Source organism: Fukomys damarensis, unplaced genomic scaffold (genome assembly GCF_012274545.1).
Source record: "Fukomys damarensis isolate Sample0158 unplaced genomic scaffold, DMR_v1.0_HiC HiC_scaffold_38, whole genome shotgun sequence".
Taxonomy (NCBI): Eukaryota; Metazoa; Chordata; class Mammalia; order Rodentia; family Bathyergidae; genus Fukomys; species Fukomys damarensis.
Window position 1 is genome coordinate 2086863 of NW_022900950.1, and position 18400 is coordinate 2105262.

Genomic DNA, 18400 nt, shown 5'->3' on the forward strand with positions numbered 1-18400 from the left:
GGATTGTTGCAGTGGCCATAAATCAAGGGTGGAAAAGTAACTAAAGGGCTTAGATGACTTAAGAATGAGAATCCAGGCCATCCCACCAGGAAAATAAGCCAAAACAGCTAAAACTTTGGAAAATATAAGGTAAATCTAAGGTGAATAGTGGAGGAAGAAAATGATGAATATTAATTATATCCTTGAGACAAGCTTCAGTAGTGAATCATATATATAATTTGTTTGTTTCACTACTCTTAACTCAAGATTTTCATATTTTTTAAGCTGCAGAGTCCTAAGATTTTTACATGATGGAAGCCAGCCACTGCATTGAAGAAGATGCTCACTGATTGGAATCAGACTTCTCTTTATAAGAACAAATAAAGGCACCTTCATCTCAAAAAAATAGAGGACCCATATTGATGGGACTAAATATCACAAGCAGTTCATGTAGATCTGTGTAAGGCAGAATTTGCATATAGCTTCAGATAAATCTGATTTGAGGACCTCCGCTACCTGCTCAGCTTGGTTTCTTGAACTCCCAGTAAGCTCTGTTGCCAAAAATGGACCAATAATGTGGAATTATTTATTAATTTTTAAGTAATTGGATTAATTTAATTTTAATAGGCATTTACCACAAATCTTTTATATGATATAATGATATTCAAGGAATTATGACATAAAATTATAATTAATACTGTAATGCACATAATTCTTTCATTCTCTGTTCATTATAATGACATTAGGGAATATTGTACTGGCTCTGGTCATCACCATGAATATGAAGAGTAACAAATAGCAAGATATAGTGACTGAATGTCAGAAGTTTTCGTGAATAATATTTTTTTTATTTCAAGAGAACAAAGTGAGAAATTCTGATACATATATTGCCTCAAAATGAAGCTAGTTCCTATCCAGGAATAGAGAATAGTCTCCAGCAAAATGGCCCCTGGGGTCCATGCAGTATCAGAAATGCACTGATACACAAGAATATAACAGATTTATTCCAATTATCTGCTATTAGGCAAACACAAAATCAGTATAACTTTTCCAGTTTCTTACCTAAGAGAATGTTTATCTTTTCTGCCTCTGCAGAGTTTTACTATAAGCTTCCTATGGCTACTGCACACTTATGTTGAACTCACACAGAAGTCCATTTTCTAAAAAATTTTACTTGGAATTCAGGAAGTCTATAATGACTACTTTCTATAATTCCTTCATCACCATGTTTTCATTGTTTTACTTAACCTACTTTTTCCAAAATTACAGTACTAAAGTTACATTTTAGCTTCAATCTATTAAAGATGCATTATCCTTTATCAATAGCATTTCTTCTTGTCTTTAAGATAGTGGCTCCTTTCAAATCAGAGTAAATTTGAATCTTTCTGTATGCCAGCTTCTATACTCCACAATGATCAATATTTCATAATTATTTTAACCAGAGGCCATTGGTAATATTACCCTAGCCCAGCCTTATGAGCTACGCAACCTCTTGTGGCTAATTCCTATGGTTATTCCTCAACACAAAGTCCAAGGCCTATCACACAGCTGATAATCTTCTCCAGTCCAAGTCAACAGCTCTCATCTCACAGTAAAATGAATCTGGACTTCTAAGCAAAACAAACTGGCAGGCAGAATTTAAGTTCCCTTTAAGATAGTGGCACTGATCACTTTAAATATGAACCATTTAAATTAATACAAATGTCACAGAAAAGATTGCTTTTGCAGGGCTTGTCCAAGGACAAAATTTAGGACAATTGGGTTGGGAGGTGTTTTGAGGGAGGAGGGTTCTGGAGCATCCAAATTTCCTCTGTGGAAACTTTTCAGTCATGTCCCATCACCTGAGGTAAGGCAATCAGTGCATCTGGTTTTCCTTTCATCGTAACAGCATTCATAGGCGAGCATCTCTTGACTGTTCTGTAAAACTTAGATGAAATGTGTAATTTGATACTTCTTACATGTATTTTCCCTACAAATTAAACATGTATACATAGAAAACTGAGAGCTTCATTCCCATTAAAAGAATTATGAATATCCAAAAATAACAGAGATATAGCAACCATGTCATTTTTCCTTGCCTAACGTTCAGATTTGCCACAGGCAACTATCTCTATTTTTGAATACAGGTATAGTGACATTACCTAAAACACTCACGTGTGTGATTTGGAGTCTTGAGCAGAGTGTCTCAAAATCTGACAATGTTTGGTTTCTGTCCCAACAGAAGTTAACACCCAAAAACGGACATGTTTTCCTTCTTCTATGTGCCTTTCCTGGTTCCTGCACCTTAATATTCTTCAAAGCTAAGAAATAAATAAGTCACACATGTGTAAATACTGAATAGTTTCTCTGGTGTGAAAAACTATGATAGTACATAAGATCCTAATGAGATAATTGACCATGTGAAATAGGAAGAAGAGGGCTAAAGATGTAGGGAAAATAGGAAGTGTAGGGGAAAGGTAATAAGGGAAAAGAAAAAAAATATGAGAAAGTAAAAATAAAGTGTTTGTAAATGGGGAGGGGAGGAGGGGGTGAAGGGAGGGCAGGGACAAGGGGAAAAAAAGAGAACCAAGACCTGTCATGTGAAGGTACAAGATCCCAATAATGAATGTAACTGTACTGTATACCTAAAATGTACCAATAAACTCAATAAAAGAAAAAAAAGCTAAGTCCACATTGTCCAATAAGTTTCATTTTCACTATTTTTATTGCTTACCAGAAATGTTTTCTATTGCAATGCAAAATGCAAACCTTGAAGAAAGATAATTTAGATGCAGCATAGACCTTGCTAGTTGCCTGAAATCACTTCACAGTGATTGCCTTGCCTGTGCCATCTTTGCAGCAAGCTACCTCTACTTCAAAATTAGGAAAAATAACAAGGTTGCATGTTGTATTTCATTTTTTCATAGCCTGAATTCTCCTTGGTGTTAATTTCTTTCCAGCCTCTGACCTTATCAGGATGGACACTAAGCTGTATGAATTAATTAGATTTTTTTCCATTTTAATTGGTTTGAGAGTTAGCTTGTGAGAAAAACTGCTGATTCTTCATGATTATATCCCAAATGTCAAACAGTAAAATTAATAAAATATTTTAAGAGGAAAAGTGACCAGAAGAGGTCAAACAAATCACCACTGTCATGTGGAAAAGGCTGGAGGAAGTGCATTTATTTAAATGTTTACTTCATACAAAGGAAAATTAAAGAATGCATAATAATTATCTTCAATTGTATAGAAAGCCATCATGCAGAAAGATCAAAACTGAGAGTAAAAGGTAAATGTTAAAAGGTAGCATATTTAGTTCAATGTGAAAAATGCCTTTCAATTACAATTTTAGAGAACTAGCCACAGGGTGAGACAGAAAGTTTTCCATCTCTGCAAATGTTTAAGGAGAAGCACAAATGGCATTTGTAAGAAAAGCTATAGAATTCAGCTCTCAGAATCTATATTTCTCTGTGCCTCAAACTAAAATGTAGTTTTACTACATTTACTCTGCTTCACATTCACAGAATAATACTGTCTAATATCTATTACATCCAAAATATGTTTCATATGGACTAACCATGTATTTTTTTAAAAAAAGGACTCCTGAAAATTACCCTCAAATGTTTTACACTTTGCCTTTTGAGTTCCTTTCTGGAACTGTATTGCTTGGATTTATGCCTTGTATGTTAAATATAATTGATTTTTCATGTATGATTTACAAAATAAGTTACCATTTTCAAACAAAAAAAATCATCTAGGACAAACCAGTAGCAGATGCACTTACTTATACTTTGGGATGGCAAATTTAAGATGGCCTCATCTCAGAAAAACAGGAGCAGTTTATTGGCTAAAGTTTTCATAGTAGTCTGAAACAAATTTTTCTACTTTCATTCCTATTAGGAAAGATTTAAGTTCTGCATTTATTGTATTTAATAAGGATGGCAGACACATTTTTATGCAGTTTTTTTTAAAAAAGACTTCCAGATCAGTGGTTGAAGAAGTAACAAATAAAAATCTCTACATTCCAAGGGCAGTACAGGCACACACACACACACACACACACACACACACACACACACACACAAAAGGCTTTATAACAATAGTTTAACTTGAGCTTGTTACATGGTTAAAATAAGTTTTTAACCATACCACACAAGGTCCTGGTAATGTGATCTGCATATAGAATCATTGCTAACTCTATGGAGCACATCAATGCAGCAAAGCAGACAAGGACTGTAAGCAGCCACATTTGATATTGCCTCAGTCTGAAACTAGTCATTCTCTTTCCTCTTCCTACCAGATTTAACATTTTCATATAAAAATATCCCTCAAAGTTGACTATTAGTGAAGAAATCTTAGAAGTGGACCTACAAACATTTCAAGTATATTTCTTACTATATATATAATCAAACTGTACAGAGACGTATACTGAAATAAATGTGTTGTGAAATGCAAAAATTAAGTTGCCTGCATTTGGCTTACATGAGGGGTCATATCCACAAATGATTTGTGGAATTTAACTCATTAAATCAAGCAATTAAAAATTAATTGGATTGGGGAGACAAAAATAACCAAAGAAAGGTATGTCATCCTAGCCTAGATCAAGGCAAATCAGACTCAATAGTCAATACTCCAATAAAAAATAATGTAATTTTTAAATTATTTACATAATTAAACATAGAGACCAACACATAGTTCCTTTTTCTTTGTCTTCAATTAATACATCTATTACAACTAAAATACAGGCTAATCGTACTTTAAAAAAAGAACTCCTGAAAATTATCCCTAATTGTTGTACACTTTGCATTATTGTACACTTTGCCTTTTGAATTCCTTTCTGGAACAGTACTGCTTGGACTCATGCCTTGAAAGAATATAAAATGTCTACTAAAAAATCATTCACTAACCTACCTTTAAATTTTTATACATCTGTTGATATGATGTCTGTATACATATAAAAATTGTTTTCAACAAAATTGATGAATAATTGAATGACAAGTTAGCAATTTAGCTGCTAAATAGCTTTAAGACTGACAATTTCTGAGTAGACTAGAAGAAAATAAGTCTCTACTATATGAGTAATGAATAACATGGACTTGTTTTCTTCTCCCAGATTTAAACTTAAAGCCCAGGCAAAGGAAAGTAACTAAACATGAAGGAAACTAAACATGAGGAAGAGACTGAGCAGATCTTACTAAGACTATTAGGACTGCTACCTGTTCTACATTAGAAAACAGCTAAGAATATCATGTGATTCTTCCTGTCTGAGTGCCTCTGGAGTGCAGTGCTCAGTTCTTAAATGCTGCCAGTATTTAAAAACACCAGAACATAGTAATACAGTCAAAAGCATGTGGTGAGGTAGAAAGTCATTTGTAACTATAGCAAGAGGCACAGTAGAATTAATAACAATAGATTAAATTAGGAAGAATCACTACAGCAGGAGAGAGACATGGTAAATGTTTTCAATTATAAAGACTTTTCAAGATTTAAAAAGTTTAGAAATTTTAAGTATGTTAAGAAGTTACAGGAATACAAATTTAGCTCAATAAAATAAAAACATTTTAAAACCTAAAGATGAAATCATCAATCACTTCAGACTATTAACCAACTATTCCTAAACTATCCTAGCATAGGCTAGACAATTACTTAGCAAGATGTTATGAGGAGATTCAAGCAATTAGTTGCTATACACCCAGACTGAATGAGTTTGAAAGTACCTTTGCAGTACGGATATTTTGAATTCTACAAAAGAAATTCTATACTTCTCAGTGGTTTCATCATATTATTAAAAGATGATTCCCATTAGTCCTTTAAAGAATTAATTGGAATTGTGGTAGAAAAGAGGACTTTTAAAAGAGTATAAAATAAATAAAAAATTAATAAAAGAATCATTAAAAATTGAAAGGTGAAAATGTTTCATAAAGATCAGCATAAACACATACATCCATGCAGGGACACACACACACATACAAATTTACCTCCAAGCTTAAATTAGAATTAAAAGCTTTAAATTGAAGTATAAGAAATTAATATACTAAATCTCAAATATAAATGAAAGCTCTATCAAGATGGACACAACTAGACAGACAACACAAGATACTGATTAAGTCAGATAACAGGATACTGTTGATAAAACAGATCAAGAGGTCTTCCAAATTTCTTATCAAATGAAATATGTGTTCGTATTTAGAAATCTGTGTTGCTTAATGGTTTTACAATGAAAATAAACCTCAGAATAAATAATAATAAGATCATTTTCATCGTAGAAACACAGTATCTTTAAAGCATTCCTTCAAATGGGTTGGTACTCTTCCCATTCATGGTATGTTTCATGTCCCTTCCCCTCAAATTTGGTCTCAGTGACCAAGTCACCAATAGGAATACATCAACAGCAATGTGGTAACCAGTTTCCTCATGTAGGTTTCAGCAAAATTGGCAGCTTCTACTCCCTATTTTTTTACTTATTGACCTTTGGGACGATCTCTCTTGGAATCTAGCCACAAATCTATGAGAAAGTCCAAGTATCCAAATAGAGAGCTCTATCTGGAAAGGAACCAAGAGGCTTGGCCTTCAGCCCTGGCCAAGCTCTTGGCCAACAGTCAAAACCAACTTGGAGCCACTGAGTGAGTCATCTTGGACAAGATTCTCTAGTCCCCACCAAGACACTCCAGCCCATATTTTGTGAAGCAAACATGAGCCTTCCCCACTCAGCCATGCAGATTCAAGGGTTAAATAAATAATAGTTTTTTTCAAGAAACTAAGTTTTGGGGTGAGATATTATATAACAATAGATGATTAGAATCACAACTAAAGGTAGCACTAGCCACATGTATCTTACTTGGAAACTTTCTCTTCCTAATCACCTATTGCTCTCTAGTATCTAGAACACTAATTTTCCAATTCTTCCTGCAATTTTGCCTATTGGACCACTTTATCTGGATTTCACTCATATAATGTATACTTACTATGAAGAATATTTTCAAAAGATCTAAATGAATTAGTTATAATTTTATGGCACTTTTTGAAATCATTAAAGATATTAAACAATCCATCACAAAATGAATATAGAAAACATTGTACTTTGGCACTAGGGGAGTTAAATTTATAGTCTCTACTAGGTAGAGACTATAAATATCAACCCATAACAAAACCACCCATTGTTCTCCTTCCCCTCTACCAGAAGAAAATATGAACTATAAAAGATTATCATTCCATCATATACATATATATATATATATAAAATCATAATGAGCAGCAGAGACAGGTCTCAAATTTAGGCTTCATGAATCTTCCCTAAGTTTTTTCACAAAAATATGCCCTAGAAATCAAATTAAATAAAAATCAATATAGAGGTAAAATTTATAAAAGTTTATTTAGAGCTGTAATAACAGTCCTTGTGGATTCTACTAAATAGCAGTACATTAGGCTTCAAATCTTCCCTAAGTTTTTTCACAAAAATATGCCCTAGAAATCAAATTAAATAAAAATCAATATAGAGGTAAAATTTATAAAAGTTTATTTAGAGCTGTAATAACAGTCCTTGTGGATTCTACTAAATAGCAGTACACACTGTAAAGCTAGGAGAGGCAGCAGGAAGCAGGCAGAATCAATCATGGATATACATTTGCAGGCACCATTGAAAAGAATATTCTTGAATGATTTGTTGAAGTTTTATATTTGTTCTACCAGGTAGCTAATGAGCATAGAATAAATTTACTGGTATTTTATCATAAAAACCCCAATCCATCCCTGTAGATCCATTTAAGAGGATGCCGACTATGTAGAGGCCTCTGAACTCCAGGTGCTTTTCAGACTCCTAGAGGTTCTTCTTTAAATACTTTTACAGTATTCACCACATTATGCTACAGCTAATTTTGTTACTGCTTCCTACATATTCCAAGATGTGTGAATTCTTCAGTCATATACTCTTGATTACTCCTACTACAGCTTGTTTAATGAGTACATAAATACAAGAAAATGTATAGGTACATATAGAATTATACGTACATATAGAATTATCAGTTGCTCAGAACCAATAACCAAAATGCAGGCAACATGTACGAGAAAATGAACCCAATAAAAATAGCTTCAAACACTCAGGAGACTAATTGATTGCTTCCTTCCTCAAGGGAACTTTATATTTACTATGATCCTGGAAATTGCCAAAATTTCCATGAAACAAGCAACAAATTATAATAATTATTTCCTCCATAGGGGTAGAATCCTGTGAATACAAACACTAGAAAAGGTATAAGCTATAGTCGATGAGTGCATAGAAGTTAACATCTTAAAATAATATCAGGTGTATTTAATGTAAATTCAATGCTTTTAATCAGTCTCATTCTGAAGAGATAAATTACAATTAGGAGTGTCAGCACCACCCCCATCTTCACACTCTATTTCCTTTCCAGTGCCAGTGCCAGATGTGAGGGAGATGGTGAGAGATTTCCACAGACACCTACGGGCCACTTAGCTTCGGACATATCATTGCCCAGGGGACTGGCTCAGAAATAATGGTCAATACAAAGTCAGAAAACAAAATGAAGAGTCACTTTCTTTATATGACACTTAACCTGCACAAAGGAAAAATTCATGTAAACACACTTCTATAAGGTCTGAGGTAGAGTTTTAGCTGATGATGGGTTTCAGAAATGTCAAGTTTTTGCACAGCTTTACAAGGACATTCTTTGGTCTCAGTTGTGTCTTATCTTAAATTCTGTAGATTATATCACAATAAAAATACAAGAGTTCAAATTTCACATTGTTAACAGAAATTCACCCCCATATATACCAATATTCTTTAGGGTAGAAATCCATCCATTAATTTATGGTTCTCTTGTATTTTGCATTGTTTCGATAAAATGTGTAATATAATCATTTACATATTTAGTAATTAGTAAACCATTTAATATACTTTAGAAAATAAATATTGATACAAATCTTATTTAAGCTTTATTCTTTATTAATTATCAATTAACATTTAATTTAATAGGGTAAATGATATTCTGTGAGTAAATATTCAGGGCAAAGGAATAAAAAGGGAGAACAAGTACCTGGGAAAGTTAGAAAAGCATTAATTAAAATGTAATATTTTTATCTTGAAAAATTCAAATCACCTTAGATATCAGGAATAATATGGTTGAAAATGTAAGTAAAAAGAGAGAAATCTATTAAACAAATAGCAAAAGGCCAATATGACTAGAGACTATGGATTAGAAAGAAAAGTGTCAGAAAAGGTCTGATTGCTCAGGGGTTTGCATTCTGCAAAAAAGTTGAATCTTATCCTCTTAACAAAAACCAGTGAAGGTCTGAGGGGATATTTAGAGACAAATAATATTTTAAGGTGTATATTATATAAAATGCTATAATTAGCATGAAGTGTGACTTGTAAAGAGTAAGTTTACAGGCAGTAAGTTCAGGTAAGATAACGCAAAATGCAGACTAAAATGATTAAGATGTTACTAAGGCAAGAGACCAACACTAGGGACTGGTTACTAAAGAAACTCCTAAGACTCAAGAGAATTTTTTGACACAGAAGGTGAGACAGAGAGGAGTTTACAATAACTTCAAAATTTTCAACATAAAGACTACATTGGTTATGGTGAAATAATTAACAGGGAATTCAAGATAGAGTTGTTTAGGAGGAAGAGAGAACAGTAAGTTCAGTTTGCTTGTGTTGGCTTTGATGTCTACTCTAGGCACCCTGGAAATATGGGTGCAGAGCTCAGAATAAATATCCTGACTAAAAGTACAATTCATATTTGGGAACCAGCAAAGGAATCAGGGAGTAAAAGTTGTGTGAAGGGTGAGAAAGGACCCATGGCAAACTAAAAAAAAGGTGAGGGAACAGGAGAAAAATGAACAGCACACTGAGGAGCAAGAAACAAAGCACTTTTAACCAGGATGGAAGTGGTATGATAATATGAAAGTCTCAGTGGAGTAGTAAGGGTATGCTGATCAGAAATTTATTTATAGGAGGAACAAGAAACCTGGAGACTAGAAATAACTTTATCCTTAAGAAACTGATTAGAGGGCCAAGGATTTAGCTCAGTGGTTCTGCCAGCGCCCTCGCAAGCTCAAGGTCCCAGGTTCGATCCCTGGTACAGAAAAAAAATAAATAAATAAAAGGAAGAAACTTATTAGAGATAGAGAAATTTGCTTTAAGAATAATGAACCAGTCATTTTCACCAGTGGTACCAAGACAATTCAATGAGGAAATAACAGTCCTTTCAACAAAAGACAGGACAGCTGAAATGGAAAAACCATCAAAATGAATCCCTTCCTTATAGCATACATAAAGATTAACTCAAATTGCATCATGAATTTAAATGTAAGACCTATCACTATCAACTCTTAGAAGGAAATATTTTGACGAGTCAGGCAAAATATTCTTGGTCATGAAATCAAAAGAACAAGAAACAAAAAAATAGAGCAAAAATAAATAAATTGGACTTCATTAAAATTTAAGCTTTTTGCTTAAAGAATCCCAACAAAAAGGTAAAAAGAAAACACACAGATGAGAGGAAATATTTGCAAACTATGTATCTGATAAGCAACTTGTGCTAAGAATATACTGTACAAAGATCTTCTTCAACTCAACAATGAAAAGGAAAAAAACTGAGAAATGAATGAAGTTCTGAATAGAATTTCCCCAGAGAAGATGTTAAACTTGCCAAGAAACACAAGAAAACATGCTCAATATCATTAGCTATAAGGGAAAGAAAAATCAAAAGCACAATGAGACACCACTTGGCACCTGCTCATATGACTATAATAAAAAGAACACAAAATAAATGTTGATGAAGATGTTGACAAAGTAAAACCCTCCTACACTTCTCGGGAGAATGTAAAATCATGCTGCCAATTTGTAAAATAATCTAGCAGTTCCTAAAAATGTTAAATATAAAGTTACCACATGACCAAGAAATTCTACTTGTAGGTAAGTTCCCAAAAGAGTTTAAAATATATGCCCATGCACAAATGTCTACACAAACGTTTTTAACAACATTATTCATAAAAAAGAAAAAAGTAAAAACAACTGAAATGTTCATCCAACTGGGAAATGGTAAAGCATGGTACAGTAAGTTATTTACCAATAAAATGGAATAAGTACTGATACATGCTATAAAACAAATGAAACCTGAAAACATTATTCTGTTTAAAATGCCAATTTACAAAAGAATATATATGTATATTTCCATTTACATAAAATGTCCAAACCAATCTCTAGAGACAGAAAGCACAACAATGTTTATTTAAGGTTGGGTTGAGAAGAAATGGAAATAGCTGATGAGCATAATTTCATTTTAAAATGCTGAAATGTTCTAAAATTGATTGAGGTGATGATCATACAACTGCAAGTTAATACCGGAAATCATATTAGGGTATATTTTAAATAGGTAAAGTGTATGGGACGTGAATTCTCTCTCAGTAAAGCTGTCATTCTAAAAACTGAGTAATGATTCAGGATGGTTCCCAGACCCAGGCCCCTAGGATGCGTCCCAAGGATTCAGGCTGGTTTTGTAATGATTTTCATAAATATTTGAAAGAATAAATAATTAAAGAATGACAACATCAGTAACTTACATAGGAACTAAAAACAACAAGCTGCTTTTGAAATAGCAGTTACCAGCATCAAAGGTTACTGGAGTGCCAGTGGCTAAGAACTTTGGGAAACTCAACGGCTAAAGCACAGGCCTCTCTGGCAGGCAAGATGGGTAGTAATATCTTCTCCCAGCACCTGTGATACAAATGCCTGTTTCTAGTACTTTTAAAGAAGTAATGGTATAAAGCCACCAATTCTGTGCAACAAAAACAGGAAAAAACGCATTGGTAACAATCACAACAGCTTTGGTACTAACCTACTCTCCACTACTCAGTCGTCATATGTGATCTTCATTTCTTACGGACCTTACTGCATTGCCAGGTCAGGTAGTAAGAGTATGTCTCACTTGCCACCACAAAAACACCTTCCAACGTGACTGTACCATTTTATACTCCCACCAACCACGAAACAGCATTCCTGCTGCTCCACATCTCTGCCAACACTCAATGTCATTACTCCTCTGGATTTTGGTGTTTTTAACAAAGGCATAGTCTTTTCTCACTGTTTTAATTTGCATTTCCCTCCTGCCATATGATGTGGAGCATCTTTTCATACAATTGCTTATTTGCCATCTGTATATTTTCTTTGGTGAGCTTTCAAAATCTTTGTTCAATTATTTTACTTCTACTAGTTTCAGTGGTTGAGTGTTTAGGAGTTATTCATGCAATTTTGATGAAAATTCTTTGTTAGATAGGACTTATGCAAATATTTTCCTCCAGTTTGTGACTTGTCTTTTCATTCCCTTGACACTGACTTTTGCAAAGCAGAAATTTTAATTCTAATGAAGTCCCGATTATCAAATCTTTCATACACAGACTGACAGTAATATCATATCCAAAATGTCATAATAAAACCCACAGTCATTTAAATTTTTCCCATGTTTTCTTCTAAGGGCTTTATCATTTTCCATTTTTACTTAGGTTTGAGATACATTTTAAGTTACATTTTTGAAGGGTATAAGTTCTATGTCAAGATTCAATTTTTGTGAACATTAATGTCCAGTTGTTCCAGCACCGTATGTTGAAAAGACTATCTTTTCTCCAGATACTAAATATTTTCATTTAGAATTGTTCACAATTTGACCAGAATTTAATTTTCATTTTAATTCATTTTATAAACTGAGACACAGGTTTTAACCTCAAAATTAATAGGCCAAATAAAAAAATATATTATTTTAAAGATATTAGACAAATCCTGCATACTTATAAATTTTGCTTCTCTTTTACTATCTCTAGTTCTATCACACTCCTTTATAAATGTATCATGACCATGCATTTATTCCTTCTCCACCTGTGCCTGAGAATACTTCACATTTATTTAATCATATTTTCTTTCTCATCATTCTTCTCTGTTTTCTATCTGAGCTGCAAGTAGGGAATATAGTTGTCTTTGGGTAGAGAAAATTGTAATCAGTAAGACCTATAATAATAAGCCCTAGAATTGGTTTTATTTTATAAATGACCTCAAAAAAGCTTATACAAAGGAATTGTTAAGATTTCAGATGACACGGAACTTTGAAATCTGCAAGTATAAGAAGTCAAATTGATCTATATTTAAGAGATGGCAAGCTCTAATATTAAAAGTTTCAGTCCTGGAAATGAAGCTAGGAGCAAATCCAACATTTTTTTTGTAAAATAAAACATCAAAGTTCAAGACATGATCAAGGATAATTATGGAAAATGAAATAGAGCACATCATGATCTCCTGTTAAAAAAAATACCCCATGTGTCTACTCATATAATATTGTGTACCTCATTGGCACAAAATTTCAAGGAATAGCAACAGGAAGATAGCCCAACTAAAGGTTAATTTAAGTGACTGGAGAGATGAAGAAGCTGAAAAGTAACTTGAAAACTGAAATCCATTGAAAAACAAAATCTGGAAAAGAAATTTAAGTTAAATGCGCTCTCAGAATAAAAGAAGTTAACTGGTCAAGAAGAAGAGGTACAACTCAACCTCATTTTGAAAGAAGAATGACTACCCTCAAGATGAAGCATTTACTTTTGACACTGTCAAGGGCATGTGTTCGGAAAATCCATGCCCACCTTTTCCTATGATTCCTTCTTTTTTTACCCAATCCACCATGATTTCTCTCCCTCTGAATTCATTACAGTTCATCTCTACCACTCATTTAGGTCCAACAGACAATGCTTTGCTAGTGCTTCATTCCTAGATGTTGTCTTCCCAGTCGTAAAAGTAGTTTCTTGAACAGGGGACTCCATGTTTTCTTTGTTGCTCACCTATCAACAATATTTTATTATTTTTAATATTACAAACAAGTATATAGAAATTAAAAATAGATGCTTTGTATAGAACACTCAGAAGTATTCCTTTGGCACAAAAATAGATAATTCACTACAAATAAGAGAAATTTTCACTTAGTAACTAGTAAAAATTGCAAGAATTGGTGAAGACCACAAATATGACTAATTTCAAGGAAGTTTTAAATCAGCTAGTGAATAATTTTAAAACTGAAAATTGCATAGATGTTTGTAGTACGTCTCAGCTAGGAAAGGGGGAAGAGGGAAACAGGGGAAAGGGAGGATAAAAGTGATCAAAATAGGATCTGCATATGCACCAACTCCCCAAGATGAATGTAATTATTATGTATCACAAACATATACCAACAATGATAAAAAGTCAAAAATAGAAATCTGGTTACCACATAAAAATATAAAAATAACAACTAAGAAAATGTGATGTCCATAAAATTCAGTGACATGCTAACACTAATGCACTGAGCCTATAGGAAATATTTAAAAGGCAAGACTTACTGAATAGCTGATTAAAGCAAAATAGTCAGTGAAGTAGTCTGTCACTGTTCTCATGGCCCTCATCTTTAATAACTCTAATGGTTGTCAGTGTCTCCGCCAATTCTCACTATAGACAATCACACCTGAAGCAGATAACCTTGTAATTTCCTTTTTTCCATCAAACTTCTTATCCTTGAACTATTCCAGTGAATACATTAGAAGAAAGTGTTTTACTACACCTTGTAGCAAATATCCACTCTTGTGGATACATTTGGACACACTGCAATATCCCAAGGTGGTTGGAGAACAAAATAATTTTTGTTAATAATTTCTTAATGTCTCCCAAAATAGTAGTCTTTCTAGGATGAGATGGAGTAATGAAACTGTTAAGAATGTGCAGCTCTATGGAATAAACAGAGGAGCAGAACTGGAGGTGGGTGAGCAGGCAAATAGCACATTTGAATATCTATGTCCATTTTTATAATAGATACCAAAGTATCTTCTAATTGAAGCAAAGTGAGAAACCTGTAATTTCTCACTTTTAAAATTTTTTTTAAAAAAAATTTAACTTTTTCACCTTCTCTCTCCTCTTTAAATTTCTTTCAACTCAGTCTCCAAGACACTTAGAATTGCACAAACTTCTTCACCACAAGCATCACCATTTGCCTCCAGAGGTTTTGTGTGCTTTTCATTGCTCTAACTTACAACTATATTCACAATATGCTTGAGAAAACAAAAGAATAATAAATGGTCATCAGCACCACAAATCAATGTCTTACGCATACATGATGAAATAATCCATAAAAACAAAACAAAAACACGCCATCCTCATAAACACTGCCTGACTCACAAAGCTAAGGAAATACAAACACTGGTTTGTAAGAAAGAAGACTCCAAATATGAACCTTCATTTTTATCCTTCCCCTTGCTTCAAAATAAATTGCATGAAACAAAATGAACAAAGGACAATGAATCAAAACAAAATAGACTAAAACATGAGAAGCTTTCAAATACAGAGTTCTAGAAAGAGTGCTCAGTGAGGAACAATAGAAAAATTAATAATAAATTTGGACAATTCAATAGATTTGAGAGTTAGTCTGGGCAAGAGAATGTGAGTTATTATAAAAGCATTTTTGCTAAGAGTTCAACATTTTGAGCAAGCTCGGTGGCCAAGTTTGGTGATGTGACATTAATATCATAAAATGTAGAGTAGTTGGAAAGCAGTATATTATGCTGGAGATCACTACATGGGTTTGGCAGACTTGGATATTATTACTAGGAAACATTTCCATTGCAACAGCAAGCAGAAGATTAAAGAGATCAGATCCAATTTTCAGGATGTTTATGATTAATATATTTCATGAGATTTCCTGTGACAGGGGATATGAACTATGTCTCTGTGTGCAGTGTGTGCACAGATATGTGAAATAAAGCCTAGCAACTGTATTTCTTCCAACCAAGTACCAATCTATATGCCCAGCATTAGCTGTGTAAAAGTATGAAAAGCAGCGTGGCAGGACAAAGCCAAAAGCTCATTAGGCCTAAAAGTGGTGATGATTACATCAATTCCTCACATTTACTCACTAGATTTCTTCCAGAAGGATAGAAAAAAGAAAAGAAGAATAAAAATGAGACAACCAAAACTGAGATAATTGAAAATCCTTTTTTTTTCAGATTACACATATATACATATATGCACATATAGTTGCAGTAGAGACAAAGAGAAAGAAAATATACTGAAGACTCCTCCCAATAATTGTATATGAATCACCCATTTTCACACACACACACACACACACACACACACACACATAATGTCATAGCAAAGTAGAGATAATGAAAAAAACAGAAAATGTATCTGGAGGCCACAATCAAGTATACTAATTGGTATGTTATGTGTAATAAAGATGACTCTAATTCACAGCAAGTCTAATACTATTTAATTGATTTACATGTCATTAGTCATTATGAGAAATCTTATGTTTTACAAAGGTTTTATTATGAAGTAAGATATTTAAAATATCAAACTGAGGGCTCTATATTTATTGTGTTAGCCTTCCTAATATTGGAGTTTACTATGTGTATTTATGTTTTGAAAGAGCATTAATTTCTCAGCACATAGACCTTTCAAGCTTGGTAAAGAAAGAGAACCAAAGAGCAGTCTGTATCTTTGAATTCATTTCCCTAGCAATAGGGTGTGTTGCTAGAAAAAGGTTGTAAGGTAATATTATAATGGGAAAAAATAGAATGGCAAAGAACAAAGTTCATGCTGGATACAAATCCTTCAATAAGCCAAATACAATAAAGAAGGAAAAGGCCTGAACTCACATGAGAACAGAATTTCCTTGTTTTTCTGGAACTATCTTTATGGTACCTTGAGAGAACAAAACAGTTCCAATTTCTGCTAAATAACAAAATTACCAAGGGTAGCTCAAAAAGACACAAATGAATCAAGCTACTCTATGATATGCAAAGAAAAGAAAACATCTTTTATGAGGAAAATAAATAATCTGGTTTTTGAAACCATATAGTATAGTTTTATCTCTTTAAAAAGATGCAATTCCCTGGATGGAGGACTAATAACTAGATCTACAAAGAGCTCAAAAAATTAGATCTCTCAAAACAAAAGACCCAGTCAAAAAAACAGGCAACTGAAATGAATAGACATTTCACAGATGAAGTACAAATGACCTATAAGTACATGAAAAAGTGTTTGACATTTCTAGCCATTAGAGATATGCAGATTAAAACAACACTGTGATTCCATTTTATTGTAGAAAAAATGGTTAACATCAAAAATTCCAATAATAAAAAATGCTGGTGAGACTGTAGGAAAAAAAGGGAAGCCTTCTACATCGTTAGTGAGAATGTAAACTAGTACAGTCACTATGGAAATCGGTATGAAGGCTGGGGATTTAGCTCAGTGGTTTTGGTACCTGCTTTGCAAGTGCAAGATCCCAAGTTCCATCCTTGGTACCAAAAAAAAAAATCAGTATGAAGAAGATTCCTCCAAAAAAAAACTAGAACTACAAAATCTATTTAATCCCAGGTTTTCCCCTTCTATATATCTTCCTAAAAGAGTTAAAGACATCATATTAGAGTTGTACATGCCTACCCATGTTTATAGTAGCAAATTCACAGTAGCTAAATCTTAGAAGTGCCTATATGTTCATGAACAGACAAATAGTTAAGGAAAATGTAGTATTGATACAAAATGGAATACTACTCTTCCAGAAAGAATGATAAATTTGAAAGGAATGAAACGACATTATGTTCAGAGAAAAAAATCAGAAATATAAGCTTCAGTATTACATTATTTCTCTTATATGAGGAACTCAAAATATAAACAGCAATTTTAAAATAGATAATAAAAAATAGGGAGATAACTTCGTTGTAAAAAGGGAAACAAATGGCCAGAGCACGAAAGAGGAAAGAAAAAGGAGATGAAAACAGAATAAGAATTGAGGCGTGTTTTGTACATGGGCCAATCCCCCAGAAGAAATGTGATCATTATGTACTGCAAACAGGTACTAATAAAAAATGAAAACACATAAGCTGTTATACTTAATGGCTTGTTCCTTTTCAGTGTAAACAAAGAAGCTCTTGAACAAAGGCTCTCCTCACTAGCAAAAGGAAAGGAGGTTCTTTGTAGTTGGCAGGTTAACGGAGAGCGATGGTCCTATGCATGCTCACATGGCAGATTCTATCCGGGCTGCGCAGATGCTTTGTCCTCTCACCAGAGACTTCAGATAACTACAGTGAATGACTGCATACATTTTAAGATAGCTAGGATTTTTAGAAATTGTGCTTTGATTACTTAATAAAGCAAGTGAGTTTTCCTCATTTGGGGTAAAGAAGTGTTTATTTTGCCTCTTTTCAATCGGAGCCCGTTGGCATCATAGCTATAAATGTCAATAAATAATGCTGAGACTTTGAGTATATTTTTGCTAGAGTATCCTCAAATGATCATGTTTGTGAAATCACCAGGTTGGCCTGTGTCCCTTTCCATCTCTATTCTACTCCCAGCATGCTGAACAGATCTGAAATATAAAAACCAAGTACATTTAGGACACAGTTTTATTAA